This window comes from Bos javanicus, chromosome 5 (genome assembly GCF_032452875.1).
Source record: "Bos javanicus breed banteng chromosome 5, ARS-OSU_banteng_1.0, whole genome shotgun sequence".
Classification (NCBI taxonomy): Eukaryota; Metazoa; Chordata; class Mammalia; order Artiodactyla; family Bovidae; genus Bos; species Bos javanicus.
The window spans coordinates 97,635,218-97,651,488 of record NC_083872.1 but is presented as its reverse complement, the minus strand read 5'-3'; the positions used below and the strand labels follow the sequence as shown (position 1 = coordinate 97,651,488).

Sequence of the window (16,271 nt, the reverse complement as noted above, 5' to 3'; positions counted from 1 at the left end):
TTGCCACTGAGCCACTAGCAAAGCCGGGAAAAAGAACAGAACGGGTTATATTTGTTTATGCTATCAGGAGGGGTAACTATTTTAAGCCTAGTTATTAACCTGATAACTTAAACTCAAATCCCAAGCAACCTTTAAAGATACTCCGAGACAATCTCTTGTACTCAGCTCCTAGTCACCACAGTATGGATGCAATCCATATTGAGCAATCTGGCTCAATCCATTCTGACTCTGAAGATCCCATGGTTCTCTAGGGAGGAGTCCTGTAGTCCAGTGGGATGGGATCTTGGTGCAATGTCCTAGGGAATGGGAGGGATGGTTGGTTAGGACAGGACGGCCTGGGGCAGGAACTGATCTTCTCAAGGCATTCTCTCTTGGCCCAAGGTGAACTATCTCAATGATGCCAGGCCAAAAAAACATCAGAGGAAAATGAGACTGTTCAGGGTGCCTCCACCTAGATGCAAATACAAGTATCAGGAGAACTACATTCTAAATATAAATAAAATGTCAGGGGGCTTGGTAATCACCAGGAAAAAAATTTATGGATCTTTCTTGAACTCTAGTCTGCTCCAAGGTTGGTCTGACTAGCATATGTAAATTTCAGACACAACTTTAACTGTTGCCAAGTTCTCTCCTACTACACTTTAACCTCCTTAATACCCTTCCCCATAAAAGCATGCAAAACAAAATAGATATGGGACCCCAGAATGCTGTCAGAGTCTTCAGTCTTCCCATTCTTCATTCACAAGTGCATATTGAGATGATACTATAAACAAGCCAGGTGCTAAGTGCTAGAAATCCAGAGATGGAAGAAGTGGGTCCCTTCTGTCCAGAAGCTGACTTCAGATGACTATGATAGTCTTAAGTGTACTTGTTCCAGGGAAATGTAGATTTCAGCAAGGATCAAAGGCTTAATCTAAGAACTAAAGTTCAATAAAATTCAAGGTGTCAGGGAGACACGCTCCTCTCAAAGCGTTTTTCAGTGAAAGCCTGAAGGGAAACACCTTATATCGTAAGGAATTTCAGAAATTTTGAATTCCTTCCCCCCTTTTCTTTCTCTCTGTATCTTTGACCCATCCAGTAACTTCTGTAAGTTTTCCCACAGCATATAAGAATGAGATGTCATCTTTTCTTGTCAGGGCCCAGAAGAGAAATGACAAAGACCAAGAGGAAGTAAACCAGAAATTTTAAAAATCCCTCTTTTTCCCATAAAACCTAAGATAATTTGTAAAAGAGAGGTCTATTCCCTATTTTAAAGTATGATAATGTTATTTTAAAGCAATAACTCTAGTCAGTTTGATAAAACATAGTTTATGTTTATAATTTTATAAGTTTTTAATTTATTTATTTTATTTTGAAAACCAGGTAAGTACTGTTAAAGATAATATGGTTAGGCTGGGCTTGTTACTAGTTCCTGAGGATGGAAGAATGTTTCTGGGTTTGATTAACAACAAAAAAAAAATCAACCATGATGTAATTTTAGATTTCTTTTTTCCTTTTAGATATCATTTGGTCACCATAGCAACACAGTGTTTTACTACCACATATCTATACAGCACAAGGGAAGAGAAGAACAGGCAATTACTTACTGAGTTATTTGGGGGTACAGAATGTGACTAGTGGGATAATTCAAAATTAAATACAGACTACACTGGGGATCTGTTTTAGCCAGGCAAGCCAATTAAATGTTCTAGTAGTGTCAGCTGAACACAATTTGTAGCCAAATCAACTGTTGACATCATTTAAAATAATGGAAGCAGGGAAGCAACATAGTTCAGTGATTAACAGCATGAACTCTGATGTCAAGTTTTTTCAGTCTAAACCCCATTTCTCCTATTTGATAGCTGTGTGACCTTGGGAAAGTTCCTTAACTTCTCTGTGCCTTAGTTTCTTCATCTCCAAAATGTGGGTACTAATAATAACTCCCACAGAAGGTTATTATACAGATTAAATAACTGAGTGTGCTTAGAATGATGCCTTACACATAGCAAGAATTTTATAAGTATTTGTTAAATAAAGACAAAATAAAATGTAAATTTGCTAGTTCCTCTCTTTGTGCTGGGTAGAAATAACCAAAAGGATCAAGATTTGAGTGCATGGCAGATTCTTTTAGCCTATAACTCTGGAAGATTCCTTTGAGAACTTCCTGGGAGCCTTCTTGGTAGCTATTCTGAAAGATACGAGATTTGGTGGACAGCCTACCATCCCTAACAGAAAGCTGAAAACAATCACAAGCACTCCTGGTATCAGGGACATGAGAAGGAAGACGATCACACAGCACAAAGAAACAGCATGCTAGCCCACTCAGGCTCCCTCAGCCACAGCCAATTACCTTTGTGAACATGGACACAGAATAAGCAGCTGAAAAGCATGAAGCAGGATTTGATTGTAGTGACATATGAAATCTGGCTAGTGTCAGTAATATTATTTTTTCCCTCTTTCCAGGATTCAAAGAAAAAAAAATCTGTTTCAGCAGGGAGTGCTTTGTTTTATTCATTATCACTGGATACAATGTCCATCTCATTTTTCTTCAATAGGCAGTTACTGTGGTGAATTATGCATTTTACAGAACTACCTAGGCATCTTTTCTGGACCTGTGACAAATCAAAAGCCCCTAACCAGCATGTAAGCCAAGACAAAATCTCTGAATGGCCTGGAAAACAGAAGGTATCATATCCTCTGAGCCAAATTTCAGCCACGAAACCGCGGGGTCTCTAATACATACCTTCATCTGGACTTGATTTCAGAGACAGTCTCCTTGGGTCGTCTTGGTCAGGATCAGCCCTTGCAGAGGAGTTTGGAGGATGCCATAAACCACCACAGAAGCTTGGAAACACAGTCATATCTGTCCTCTGCCTTCCCCTTGGCTCACAGCCTGCTTCCTGGTAGGAAGACAAGATGACGCCGTGCAGGGTTGACTGTTAAACCATCTTCCCGCCCCCAGCCCCACTCTCCTGGTGCCCCTCCTTCTCCTTTCCTGGGCTCTGGAATGTGTCACATGGGAAATGGATCATGTGGCTCACGAGGAGAATGTGGCCAGCTTCTCTCTCCCTTCCCCCTCACTTTTCCTTTCAGGAGCTCAGAGGCAGAAATCTCCGACCTGATTGGCTCTAACCAAAAATCTCCATATGAAAAGGGGAAGATTCAACCATCCAAACCTCTAGCCTTCTCCACTTTCTTTTTTATTTCTCATCTGAACATTTTATCCTGGACATGCAGAATTGCTTGGAAGGGAAGAAAAGGATACTTTCTCCCCATGCCCTCCCTTTCTTCCTTGTTGTCTGTACTTTAAATTGGCAAGGTGTTCCCTAAGTTCCCTCCGGAGCCACCTTGGCATATCTGACAAAAATCAAGTGTTCAGCACCACGGACAGCATTATACCCCCTCAGCGCTCATTTGTCTATTTCACTCTCGAGTAAATAAAACCATTTAAAAAATATTTCCCTGAGGTTCTGTGTCTAAATATACACCTGGCCATATGTAAGTAGGACTCCAACTTCCTCTAATGTCAACTTACTGTTATTTATAAACACAAATATAATTTTTACATATCATCAAATGTCTACCTTCCCACCCCCATCCCACCATCCATCCACACCCTTTAAACATGCTCCATGTTTTGGGGGTGGAGAGGAAATTCTCATTACACAGTTTACCATATGCCCATATATCTATGCTCACAGGCACAACCACAGAAATATGTAGGTTTCTTGAGTGTGCATGTTCAGATGTCTTTAGCCCCATCCCTAGGCCTCAGGCAGGGCTGAGTTAAGAGGCAGAGAGCGAGTCTGGTAGGAGCTGTTTTGTGCAGGGTCTTTCCTGCTTTGCTGACGTCCCGGTTGCCATGGTGCTAGGTAACCGCTGAAGGGGATGACTGCGTTCAGAACCAGTCACCATGGGACCCTGCTGACTAAAGAAAGGAAGAGGGAACAGAACTGAATTGCAGAGGAGGACTTTCAGTGAGCATTTTCAGAGCCAAATTTACCTAATGGGCCCCTTCTTTACTGAATTGTTGCTGACCCTAAATCTTGAAAGGATTCTAGGAATTAGTATGGACACTGTGATGGTGACTCCCTCCATCCTTCACTGCTTCTTTCCTTAAAAATCTATTTAGGTGCAACACAATGAAAATGCCAGCTTCACAGAACGACTGTGGTGTGCCATCAGAAAGCAGGGTTGGGGTGAGGGGGTGGGGGGGTGGAAGAACACAGGAAACATACTTCTTGGATTGTGGCTTTTGGCTTTTGTGAGGCCATTTATCTAGTCTTAAGTGGGAGATACACTAGACCTACACCTGAACTAGGAACAATTGTGAATGCTTTATGAGTTCACAGGAGAAAAGATAAATATTGTTTAATGTGACTTGCTGGATTATTTTAAATAAAGAACAATTTGAATAATAAAGTCAATCCCTTGTATAACATTTGGACTATCCCAAGTTAGGAACTGAATCTATACATTTGTCTCTTTAGGCATACACATAACCTGTTTATTTCTAACTCAGAATTCTAAGCATAGCAATTCTGAATACTGTATTTCTATGGGGGGGTTCAGGTAGAAATACTGACTTTCAATGTGCAGTAATGCAAATTCTGTTAAGAAAAGAGGTAGCATAGAGAAGCTCCAGTATAATTCCATGAAATTGAAGCTCTTTCCTGGCCTAATGTCCACAGCTTAAGACATGTTTACTTCTTTTATTCTAGGATAAGAATCAAGTTAATTCTAGTTTTTCCATGTAAGGCTCAGAGAAATTCAACTCTGTTAATTCTAACACTGGCCCCTTTCAGAAAATTAGTTTATCAGGAAAGTTGGACATGTATTTGAAGAAATTCTTAAGAGAGTTAGTCAGATGGTGACTTAATATCATCTCTCTTTTCTTAGTGAATAATAAGAATAATAATAACAGCAACAACAGAACCAGCTAATTATTTATCATGAGCCATGATCTCATTTAACCCTCCTATCCAACCAGAGAAAAACTTAACTGTATTTTTCTCATTTATTTAATAGACTCCTTGGAGGTTTAGCCTGACTTGGTAAAAGAAATTATTGTATTTTTAATAAAACATTCATCACACTGGTAAAAAAAAAATATTGGGAGTGGGGTGTGATGTATTATGTTTCTCAGCAAATTATGGTGGCTCAGACGGTAAAGATTCCACCTGCAGTGCAGGAGACCTGGGTTGGATCCCTCGGTCAAGAAGATCCCCTGGAGGAGGGCATGGCAACCCACTCCAGTATTCTTGCCTGGAGAATCCCCATGGACAGAGGAGCCTGGCGGGCTACAATCCATGGGGTCGCAAACAGTTGGACACGACTGAGCACATCCAACCATAAGACAGGTACTGTTATTAACATTCCTGCTTTACAGACAAGGAAACTTAGGGAGAAGTAATATGCCCACAATCACACCACTAGTTAGCATAGGAGCTAGGACTTGGGACTATTTAGTCTGACCCCACAGCAGGTACACTATACTATTCTATATCATAAATAATGGATTCATTTAAAATAACTTATTAATTTAATATGACTGATGTGATTCAGTACTATAGGCCTTTGACAAAAGAAATCAGAAAGACTGCTTTAAATCATTTGAGAGCAAAAAAAGACCAAATTATTCATTCTTTTTAGAATGACCGCACATGTACATCATAGCTTAATGATAAAATAATAAAAATTATTTCATAAGGAATCATAATCTGAAATATTAATACTATAAAATGCTATGTAATATACTAATTCTATTAAAAATATATTTATAATCACCAAACTTATTCCCAGCCTTTTTGAAAAAACAGTTGTCTTCCATCCAAACCCATAAAATCCCACAAATCCATAATATTTGTGTAACTGGGGTCATATTTTGAAAATAACTTACGTGATTTTTTTTTCTCCTCTGCCTGCCTGGGGAATCAGTTGGCCTTGGGGATAGAGAATGTGGCACTCTTCAGAGTTACCAAAGTGATGGGAAAAAAAGGAGTAAATATTCAGCTTCCAAAATTTAAAACAGGAGTGTACAGCAAGACAATAGGCTTGAAATCCAAGCTACTGTTTTGAAAGCCATTCTCAAAATTCCTTTATTTGTCATCAACCAAATATAGAAGACTTTGCTCAGATTGTCTGGTACCATAGAATAGGCCTTCAGACTGGGGCAGGCAAACATTTTCCAAAGGGTCCCAGAGTCTGTAGCCAGTTCTATGGGTAATAATTTTTAGATCCTTAACTTCCACAAACTGATCTTCCTGTGAACTGCTGCAGTCGAAATATCATGCTGGTTCTTGATTCCCATCTAGAAGTTTTTCTTCCCTTTTACCACAGACTGGTGAACCTCTCACCCACCTTACCTCAAATCCTACCATGGTGAATTGCTTGGATTTTAAAAAGCCCCTGGGAGCCAAGCAAGGAAACAACTGGAAACACTGAGGATGCTATTGAGATATTAGTTAACTTGAGTTAACACATCCTTTTAAAAAACAAGAGCTCTCCAACTACTTTAAACAAAGCTGAAAGCAAACCACTATCCAATTGTCCACTGAGAGATTCATTAAAACAAGTTCTCTTAAAGGAAAGCTCTATTTACAAAAGAATGCCAGCTAATAAATGCAGAATATAATATTTTGAACACCATTTTTGCAGGCCCCAGTGTAATAAATGATTCAGGCAAGGACCACAACAGATATTCAAACTATGAGATGAAAAGTTGTTGGGAACAGGTTGTTTGTAGATTATTTATTAACTTTCAATGGGAGAGGGGGTCATCGTCTTAACCAAGTGACCAAATTTAGCATCACTAGCAATGGTGGGTCACAGTCCATAGGTGCGCAGAGTCGGACGTGACTGAGCACACTTAAAACGGGACACCCTGAAATTAGTGCCTAATGTAAAGCAATGTAACCTACCCAACATTACTAATGTTCTTTCTAAAAACATTTATCTGAATATAATCAAACCTCTATACAGTGTGCCTCTCAGGGAGGGGAGAGGGGTGGGGAAAGTAGTAGTTGGAAAAACAAATCAAAGACATTATAAGAAAAAAAATCAACCAAATTGAGAATATAGAATATTCTGCAAAAGAACTAGTCTGGACTTATCAGAAGGTCATTGTTTTAAAATAAGAAGGGTGAGCTTTGACAGATTAAAGAGACTAAAGAAAACCAATTGCAAAGCACATAATTTGATGAGATGCTGACTGAGGAGGGAGAGTTAAAATACATAGTTAAAATATATAAATAGTTTATATATATATATATATATATATATATATATATATATATATACACATATATATATATATATATAAAGTAGCTCTAAAATATTTTGGGGACAGTTGGGGAAATTTGTCTTGTGATTTGTATTAGATGGTGTCATGAAATCACTATTTCTATTAGGTGTGAGAAAGGAATTGTAGTTAACCGGTGGATTTTCTTATTCTTAGGAGACGTTGAAGAAGTAAGGATGAAAGGTCAAGATGAATTCAAGTTACCCACATGTGGTTAAACAAGAAAAAACACGTACATAAAAAATCAGAAAGGGAAAGTAACAACAGGCGAATCTAGCTGAGGAGTCTGTGGGTGTTTACTGTACTGTACTTTCAACTCTGTCGTCTGAATGAAAATGGAAAGTAATAAATTCTGCTCTGTGCTGGACAAGGACACGCCACACAGAGAGTAAGAGTCTTTCCCTCTAGATCTCAGGTTCAGAGACAAAGAGATAAAGGAGAATAAAGCAGCCAGTCACTGGACCTGACTCCTTCTAGACCAAAGAAGGATATGAGAGTATTCATTTTCTCTTGGTGACTCTTTCAAATTACTGCAAACAATGGCTTCAAAAAACACAAATCTATTGTCTTATGGTATTGTAGGTCAGAAATCCAACATGGGTCTTAGGGCTCAGATTATGGTGACAGCAAGGCTGTGTTCTCTTCTGGAGACTACAGAGAGAGAATCTGTTTCCATCCTTTGGCTCGTAATTCCCTTACTCCATCTTCAAAACCAACCATCTTGTATCTCTTTAACTATTACTCCAGCCACAGAGTAATGGTAACTTTAGCCATTCCAGAGTCACTCCCTGTGACTCCAACCTCAGATTGGAAAGTCACTAGGTTGGATCCACGAGATAATCCAGGATAATCTCCTCTCTCAAGGCCTTAACTTAGTCATATCTACAAAGTCCCTTTTACCCTGGAAGGTAACATATTCACAGGGTCTGAGTACTAGGGTGAATATCTATAGGTGTCCTAACTCTGCATACCACAGTAAGTTACCTCCAGGTTGAGAGGAGCACTCAGGGCAAAAGATCTCTGCTTTTGCTCCCCTCTGGAGACAGCTGCCAAGGCCCCTCACACCTCATCCTGAACTTTGCACGGCCATTTAGGCCAACGGCAAATTTTCTACAGTGTACACAGGCATACAGAGCAGCTGACCATCCCAAGCGTTTCCTGTTCCTTTGAAGCATGGATGCTGAACTAACAGCCATAGGGCCTGCTGTGGTCAGGTGAAGTGACTCGATAGCAAGAGCCAAGGAGAAGCAGTCTCTAAAGGGGAGAGGCTGTTCCTCCCTGGGAGATTTGCCTGAAGCCAAAAATGGGCCATGAATTCGTGAGATCCAGGCTTCAGCATCACAGGCCAGCAGGTTCCCCAGTGATCAGGCCAGCAAGGGGCATCATGCGAGAACCCTGCCAGTGCACACACTAGGTCCAGAATAAAGCCAGGGAATACCCCTTAATCATGAGTCCACAAGGATGTATCTGTTACCCTCCCCACCCTTCATACAAATGGACGTTATCGTCAGAGATGTCAGGACCTCCTTGGGAAACATTATGAAATAGGACACATTTTTATCCAAAAAAGACTTACGCTACTTAAAGGAACCACTTAAATAATGAAATTGATTGAACTATATTTGAGACTGAACTGGACACTTAGTTGGTTTTTCTGTAATCAAACAGTTGGGGTGGCTTTAAAATGTGTCCACAAATTCTTTGATATGCCTCCCTTCAAATGATGACACCTAATAATATTTCTCTTGAACATGGGCCATCCTTACAACCCGTTTCCAGTTAAAATGATGTGGGAGAAGTGATTCTCTGTAGTTCCTGTGGCTAGATCATCGCAAGGACAGTTTCTGCCTGGCTCTCTCCCTATCGGATTACTCATTCTTGGGGAAGCCAGCCACCATGTCATTAGGACACTAATGCTGTAAAGAGGTCCACGCATGGAAAACTGAGGCCTCTCACCAACCAGCACCAACTAGCAACAGGGCAGTGAGCCACCCCGATATCAGATCCTCCAGCCCTAGTCAAGTGACTGCAGTCCACAGGACATCTTTTGTTGTTGTTCTGCTGGGTCTTCGCTGCTGCGCATGGGCTTTCCCTAGTTGCAGCAAGGGAGGGCTCATTTCCAGTTGTAATGCAAAGGCTTCTCTTCGCGGTGGCTTCTCTTATGCAGAGCACAGGCTCTAGGGTGTGCGGGCTTCAGTAGTAATTGAGGCATACAGGCTTAGTTACTCTATGTTGCAGTGGAGAAGGCAATGGCAACCCACTCCAGTACTCTTGCCTGGAGAATCCCATGGACAGAGGAGGCTGGCTGGTCATAGTCCATGGGGTCACAGAGAGTTGGACACGACTGAAGTGACTGAGCATGCACGTATTCTACGTTGTGAAATCTTCCTGGACCAGGGATTGAACTCACGTCCCCTGCATTGGCAGGTGGATTCTTATCCACTGTACCACTAGGGAAGTCACAGACAACATCCTGACTGCAACTTTGTGAGATCCCAGGTCAGAACTACCTGGTTAAACTGTTCCCAAATTCCTCACCCACAAAAATGATAAGATAATGCTTATTATTAAGTTCCTAAGTTTGAGGGAATTTTGTTATGCAATAACAGATAACCTACCCACATGAAAACTCTAGAAAACAACGAAGAGAACTACTTTTTCTTGACATATTTGAGCAGTAGTGAGTTAAGTGTCCCTGCTGCATATGTGTGTGTTCCTGTTGTGGTAAACTGTGGTTTTATTAATCCCAAGGGCAGGAGGAAAGGGAGAACACAACTAGCCACGTTAGAGAGCTATCTAAGGGGAAAAAAGAAAGCCACTGGGGTGGAGGTGGATTTATTATAAAGATTCTGAAGAAGAACTGCAGGGAACTCAAGAACAGGAAGTGGCAGTGAGACCAAAAATGGGACTGAAGTAAGGGACAGAAAGCTGTCAGAGCTGAGATAGCCACCGACTCCATCTCTTTCTCTCTTGAGGCTGCTGCTGCTAAGTCACTTCAGTCATGTCTGACTCTGTGCGACCCCACAGACGTCAGCCCACCAGGCTCCCCCATCCCTGGGATTCTCCAGGCAAGAATACTGGAGTGGGTTGCCATTTCCTTCTCCAGTGCATGAAAGTGAAAAGTGAAAGGAAGTCGCTCAGTCATGTCAGACTCTTCACGACCCCATGGACTGCAGCCTACCACGCTCCTCCGCCCATGGGATTTTCCAGGCAAGAGTACTGGAGTGGGGTGCCATCGCCTTCTCCATCTCTTGAGGCTACAAGACCTATTCTCTCCCATTTTCTCTCTCTTAATTGGCAGCATTCACCTGCTTCTCTTTTGCAATCAGCTTGTTCCGATTACTGATGCACAAATAGTGGGCTCAGCTCTCTGCAAGTTACATGACCTTACAAATTCAATGCTTCTATCTAAATGAACCAATCTCAAAACAGAACTACAATATGATGCAGCAAGGCTACTTCTGGGTATACTGTTGTTGTCTAGTAGCTCAGTCGTGTCCGACTCTGCAGCTCCATGAACTAGAACCCCTCAGGCTCCTTTGTCTATGGAATTTTCCAGGAAAGAATACTGAAGTGGGCTGCCATGGCCTCCCCCAGGGGATCTTCCTAACCCAGGGATCAAACCGATATCTCCTGTGTTGGCAGGCAGATTCTTTACTACTAGATACCTTTCCAAGTCCACTTTTGGGTATATACCTAAAGGAAATAAAATCACTGTCTAGAAGAGATGTCTGCATTCCCATGTTCATAGAAGCATCATTCACAATAGCCAAGATATGTGGAAACAATGTGTCTGTTGACAGATGAATGAGTAAAGGAAATGTGATATACAAATACCTCCCCCTCACACCCACACACACTGGAGTATTATTCAACCTTAAAAAAGAAAATCCTGCCATTTGTGACAACATGGATGAACCTTACATTAAGTGAAATAAGCCAGACACAGGAAGACAGATACTACATGATCTCATTCATATGTGGAAACTAAAAAAGTTAAATTCATAGTAACAGTGAGTAGAATAGTGGTTACAGGACTGCGGGATTTCGCTACAGGGAGAGAGATACTGGTCAAGGGTACAAAGTTTCAATTATAAGATAAACAAGTTTTTGAGACCTTATATACATACAGCATGTTGACTACAGTTAATAACAGTGTATACTTGAAGTTTACTGAGAGAGATTTCAAGTGTTACATGCAAAAATGGTAACTATGTGAGATGGGGTATTATTTAGCTTGACTGTGGTCATCACAATGCACATCACAATGTACATATATCACATCACATTGTATACCTTAAAGATACACAACTTTTATTTGTCAGTCATACTTCCATAAAGCTGGGGAGAAAACATATGACCCAGTCTCTCAATATTCTGATCCAAATTCTTAGGAGGCAGTCAGTTTGACTCAGCTCAAGGAGACCAAGGAGATAAAACCAGTCAATCCTAAAGGAAATCAACCTTGAACATCCATTGGAAGGACTGATGCTGAAGCTCCAATACTTTGGCCACCTGATGCAAAGAGCCGACTCACTGGAAAAAGACCCTGATGCTGGGAAAGACTGAGGGAAGAAGAAGGCAGCGATGGAGGATGAGATGGTTGGATGGCATCACTGACTCAATGGACATGAGTATGAGCAAACTCCAGGAGATAGTGAAGGACAGGGAAGCCTGGCGTGCTATAGCTCATGGGGTTGCAAAGAGTCAGTCAGACACGACTGAGCGACTAAACAACAACAAAGTCAGATATAAAGTAGATCAAATCAGCTGGAGGCACTGGGATGCAGCAGAGTTCTTGTGCTTCTCCCTCAACACTCTCTAACAGATTTGGCAAATATTATAAAGAGGAAGGACAACGAAAGGGAGGAAGCAGCTGACAGAGGAAATGATGGACATCTTAATGTGTATTTTTTTTTAATTCCATGAACTCTCCACTGCCGAGCCTGCCAATAACCACAATATCCTGGCATCGATAACAGCAGTAGTAAGGTGGTTTCAACTTCTGAATTACTTATATCCCTAGAAACCTACAAGAAAGTACCCTTTCTCTTAGAAATTCAAATTCGTGACCCACACATGCCATCCCGCCCTGTCCAAGTGATTCTCTACTCACTGAAAGGCTACAAAAACAGCCTCGATTCTCATTATTCTCATTTGAAAGTACCGACACCACCACTTGTGTAGTCAGAGCAGTGGTTCTCAACCTTGGCAGCAAAATGAGGAGCTTTAACAAAATACTGATATCTGGGTTCCAATTCCAGAGATTCTGATTGAATTGTCGAAGGTGAAGCCTGGGCACTAGGAATTTCTAAAGCTCCCCAGATGATTCTAATGTGCAGGCAAGGTAAAGAATCTAGCCTAAGGTTCTCTGAATACAGATGCTACACTGAGCATGCACATTTTGGTGAGGAGATGGCAGGCATAAATGGTGAGAAGCTCAAGGCAGACACTCTTATTTATTAAATATACACTATAAGTTATGCTAGTAACTCATGCAGTTGTCAACAATATCTTGTTTCATCTTTACAGTCATCCTATGAAGAAGACACTACTATTCTAATTTGACACAGAGGAAGCCCGAGGCTCAGAGAGGCCACACAGAGAGACTGTCATACCTTAGCATCAAACTCCAGGTCTGATTCTCAATTCTATACCCTTTCTGTGACACCGTACTGAGAGATCACACCTCCTACAGTTGAATGATCCCACTCCCTAAAACCAAAATACGAAGGCATCAATGCAGAAACCCTCTTCTATTGCATGCGTGGATTTTTTTTTTTTTTCTGGAACATTTTCATGAATGACACACATGTGGCCCAGTTACTAGGTTACCCTAGTGTTAATTGCTCAGTCATGTCTCTCTGTCTGCCAGGCTCCTTTGTCCATGGAATTCTCCAGGCAACAATACTGGAGGGGGTTGCCATTTCTTAGGCTATACTGTAGGCTGCCAAAATGAAGTGAATTTGCTCTAGGGAGAACTTCTTAATAGGGGACTACCAGGACTGGACCTTTCTTAATGAAGCATTTCCATTCTATTGATTGATACCTGGATCCTGAGTTTTCCTTACAGATGAAGCTATATCGCTTACCTACAAGCAATTCCTTTGCTGGTCGACTAAAATCACGTATTGCATCGTTCCTCTGCCTTGTACTCCAGACAGTCCATAAAAAATCAAAATATATTCAAAATCAAAAGTTGACTAGAGATTGCTGCCAATATCAAAATGGACTCTCATACCAAATGACTCTGGGAGGCTAAAAGCAGAAAGTATGTATTTTTATAACAAGCTGGTGTCTTGATAGCTCAGTTCCACCACTCCACTCCATGAAGTCCACACTGCATCCTGCCTGAGGTGTGGCTGAAGGGACCCACAGGACGAGGACACTTCAGGTGCGGGTAGTACCTTCACTTCACTTCACTCACTTCATACTTTATCACTGGAGAAGGAAATGGCAACCCACTTCAGTGTTCTTGCCTGGAGAATCCCATGGATGGAGAAGCCTGGTAGGCTGCAGTCCATGGGGTCGCACAGAGTCGGACACGACTGAAGCGACTTAGCAGCAGCAGCAGCACCTTCAGACACTGCAGGAAGAAACTGAATGCTCGTGCAGGTGTCCCACGTATCCTGAGAGAGAAAGAGGTCAGGTTAGTCAGTTCTCCTAAGATGCTTCCAGAATTCCTGACTCCTCTACTTCCTCATCCCAACCTCAGCCCTTGCTCAGGACTCTGGCTTTTAGAATCCTCCTTGTCCCGCTCACTTAGGGACTCCCCAGTTTCTACCGTACTCAAGAGGAACTAAATATGGGGGCATTTCTGTCTTTCTGTTTACAAACACGAACATCTTCACACTGTCTGATGGGAAACGTTCTCTACTGCAGGAGTTCCCAACCTTCGGGATCTAATGCCGGATGATCTCAGGTGAAGCTGATGCCATCATGATAGAAATAAAGTTCACAATAAAGGTAATGACCTTGACTCATCCTGAAACTATCCCCTGTCCCCCACCCACCGTGGAATAACTGTCTTCCACAAAACTAGTGCCTGGTGCAAAAAAAAAAAAAAAAAAAGTAGTGTTGGGGAACACTACTACCAAGAGCCCTGTTTTCCTAATTTCCCCTCTCCACTGGTCTGTGTAGTTACTGCCTTTCTTCACCGCTTCTATTTCCCATCTTCTCCTTCCCTCAGTATTACCTTACTTCACAATCCCTCTTGGTCTCCAGGGGAAAAAAAATTGTTTTCACGGTCCTTAAAAATGTATTCCTTCTGTCGCTCCCAGGGTTATCTTTCCAAATACATAAAGCCCATCACTCTGGTTTTAAAGCCTGAACGGCCCTCCCATGTCCACTCCTTTACTACTCGATTCGCTGAATTCTCAGAGAATTCACGGCAGACACACAGTAAGGAAAAGAGGGACGACCGTACAAGCATGTGGAGTAGTTGCTGCAAAATCTCGAAGAATCTAGGGTTGTGTGCTTGAATCCATCGCGTCAACGTGAATTATCCTCCGACCTTTCTCGACCTCTCAAGCCTAACTAGCTTGACTGTTATTTACCAAAAAGTTTCAAAACGTTTTCGCGCTTAAAAGAAAAAAAAAAAAAAAGTCAGGCGCACGCGCAACCGCACACAGTTGTGGGGGGCGGGGGTTGCTGTTCGCGCAGGCAAATCTCGCGATGTTTGAGCCAGACCGGAGAGTAGCGTTTTTTTAATGGTGTTGTGAGGCTTTTCCCCTCTCCCCTCCACCAGGTGCAGTGATTTAATGTTGTAATCAAGTTAAAAATATGAAGACTCCACGGCGAGAACAAACGAGGCTAGAAATAGGCAACACGCCAGCGGCTGTTTTCCCTTCTAGGAAGGGCTTCTTGCGACGCCTCGAAGGCCCCACAAGTTCCTCAGAAACAAAAGTCAGAAGTATATAAAAACAGAAGCAGCCAACCACTGTATCACCTTAGAGCGGTGTGGAGATTCTTGTTTTTCCACTTTTTACTGTACGAAAAATCCCATTGGCTGCTAGCAAACCAGGTTACACGCCTGTCGCCACTGCGCCTGCGCTAGGCTTTGTTTACTACCTCGGACGGCCGCTGGGTCCCGCCTCAAGAGCTGGCGTGTAAGGGCATGTTCTTGGGTGTAGTTGTAAGCCGGGGACACGGATGGGAGGTTGATACTAGGACAGGTTAAGTGTAAGCCTGAAACCAGGGAAAATACGAGCGGTAATGAAAGCTCTTAAACGCTCAGAAACCGTTGTCTTGTCAGATCTGTCGAACTGAAAGTAATGAAGGTGATAGCGCCACTCTTAAATAACTAAGAAGTGGTAAGCAGCAACTCTAAGCCCCAAAGCGGAGGTGGAATTTAGGAACTTGTTAAAAATATAGACTCTGAAATGGAAAAGATGCAAATAACCCTAACGCTTAAGCCCATCTTACTTAAATTTCGAGCAATACCTCCATGGTTAAGAATGTCTCTTGCAGCAGAGTCAAGAAGGCAGCCATGCAAATTTTGAAACTAAAAACTGGTGGCTCTAGAAGCAATAGCCAGAAAAAGCACCAACCAACAAGCAAATTTTCTAAAATGGCTTTAAGTTCCCTTCAAAATCAGTTTCAAATGGATTAGAAGGCTATGATACAAGATGAGAAGGTCTGGTGAAACTTTGATTATATTATAGATATGACTAGATCCGTTTGAAAACAAGGCAAGTTAAATTTTTTTTTAAGTTTTTGATGGAAGAATTTCTAATGATGCATTTTAATGTGCTCTAAACTCCTTCAGTTGCTGGTAGATTCAGCTAAACCTAGATCTGCATCTTTGAGTTGTATAATAGTATCTGTATCTTTGATGTTTACAATTTGGACGTTTTATTGGACTATTTGTTAGGTTTCAAAAAATGAATTTGAAGACTTTAATTTGTAATAGAAGAAACTTTCTACAAAAGGAAGATGAGATTTTTAGGTCACATGAAATTAAGTAAGGGAAAAGTATGTACATGTGTGCAAA

At 41.7% G+C, this 16,271-nt stretch overlaps 1 protein-coding gene across 6 annotated transcripts in view; it reads right to left on the bottom strand.

Moving 5' to 3' along the window:
* The window catches only part of GPR19 (G protein-coupled receptor 19), a 37,064-nt gene extending 22,181 nt beyond the window's left edge, over window positions 1–14,883 (bottom strand). The window contains exons 1-4 of one of the 6 annotated variants that reach the window (XM_061417802.1): window positions 14,475–14,883; window positions 13,372–13,908; window positions 2,723–2,879; window positions 130–296 (exon numbers count right to left, since the gene is read on the bottom strand). The gene's annotated coding sequence lies outside the window, so the exon portion shown is untranslated. Of the gene's footprint in view, window positions 1–129; window positions 297–2,722; window positions 3,583–3,653; window positions 4,354–13,371; window positions 13,909–14,474 lie in introns of those variants that run through there. The other 5 variants (XM_061417806.1, XM_061417803.1, XM_061417808.1 and 2 more) reach the window with 5 other exon arrangements.
* Window positions 14,884–16,271: the final 1,388 nt, after the last annotated feature.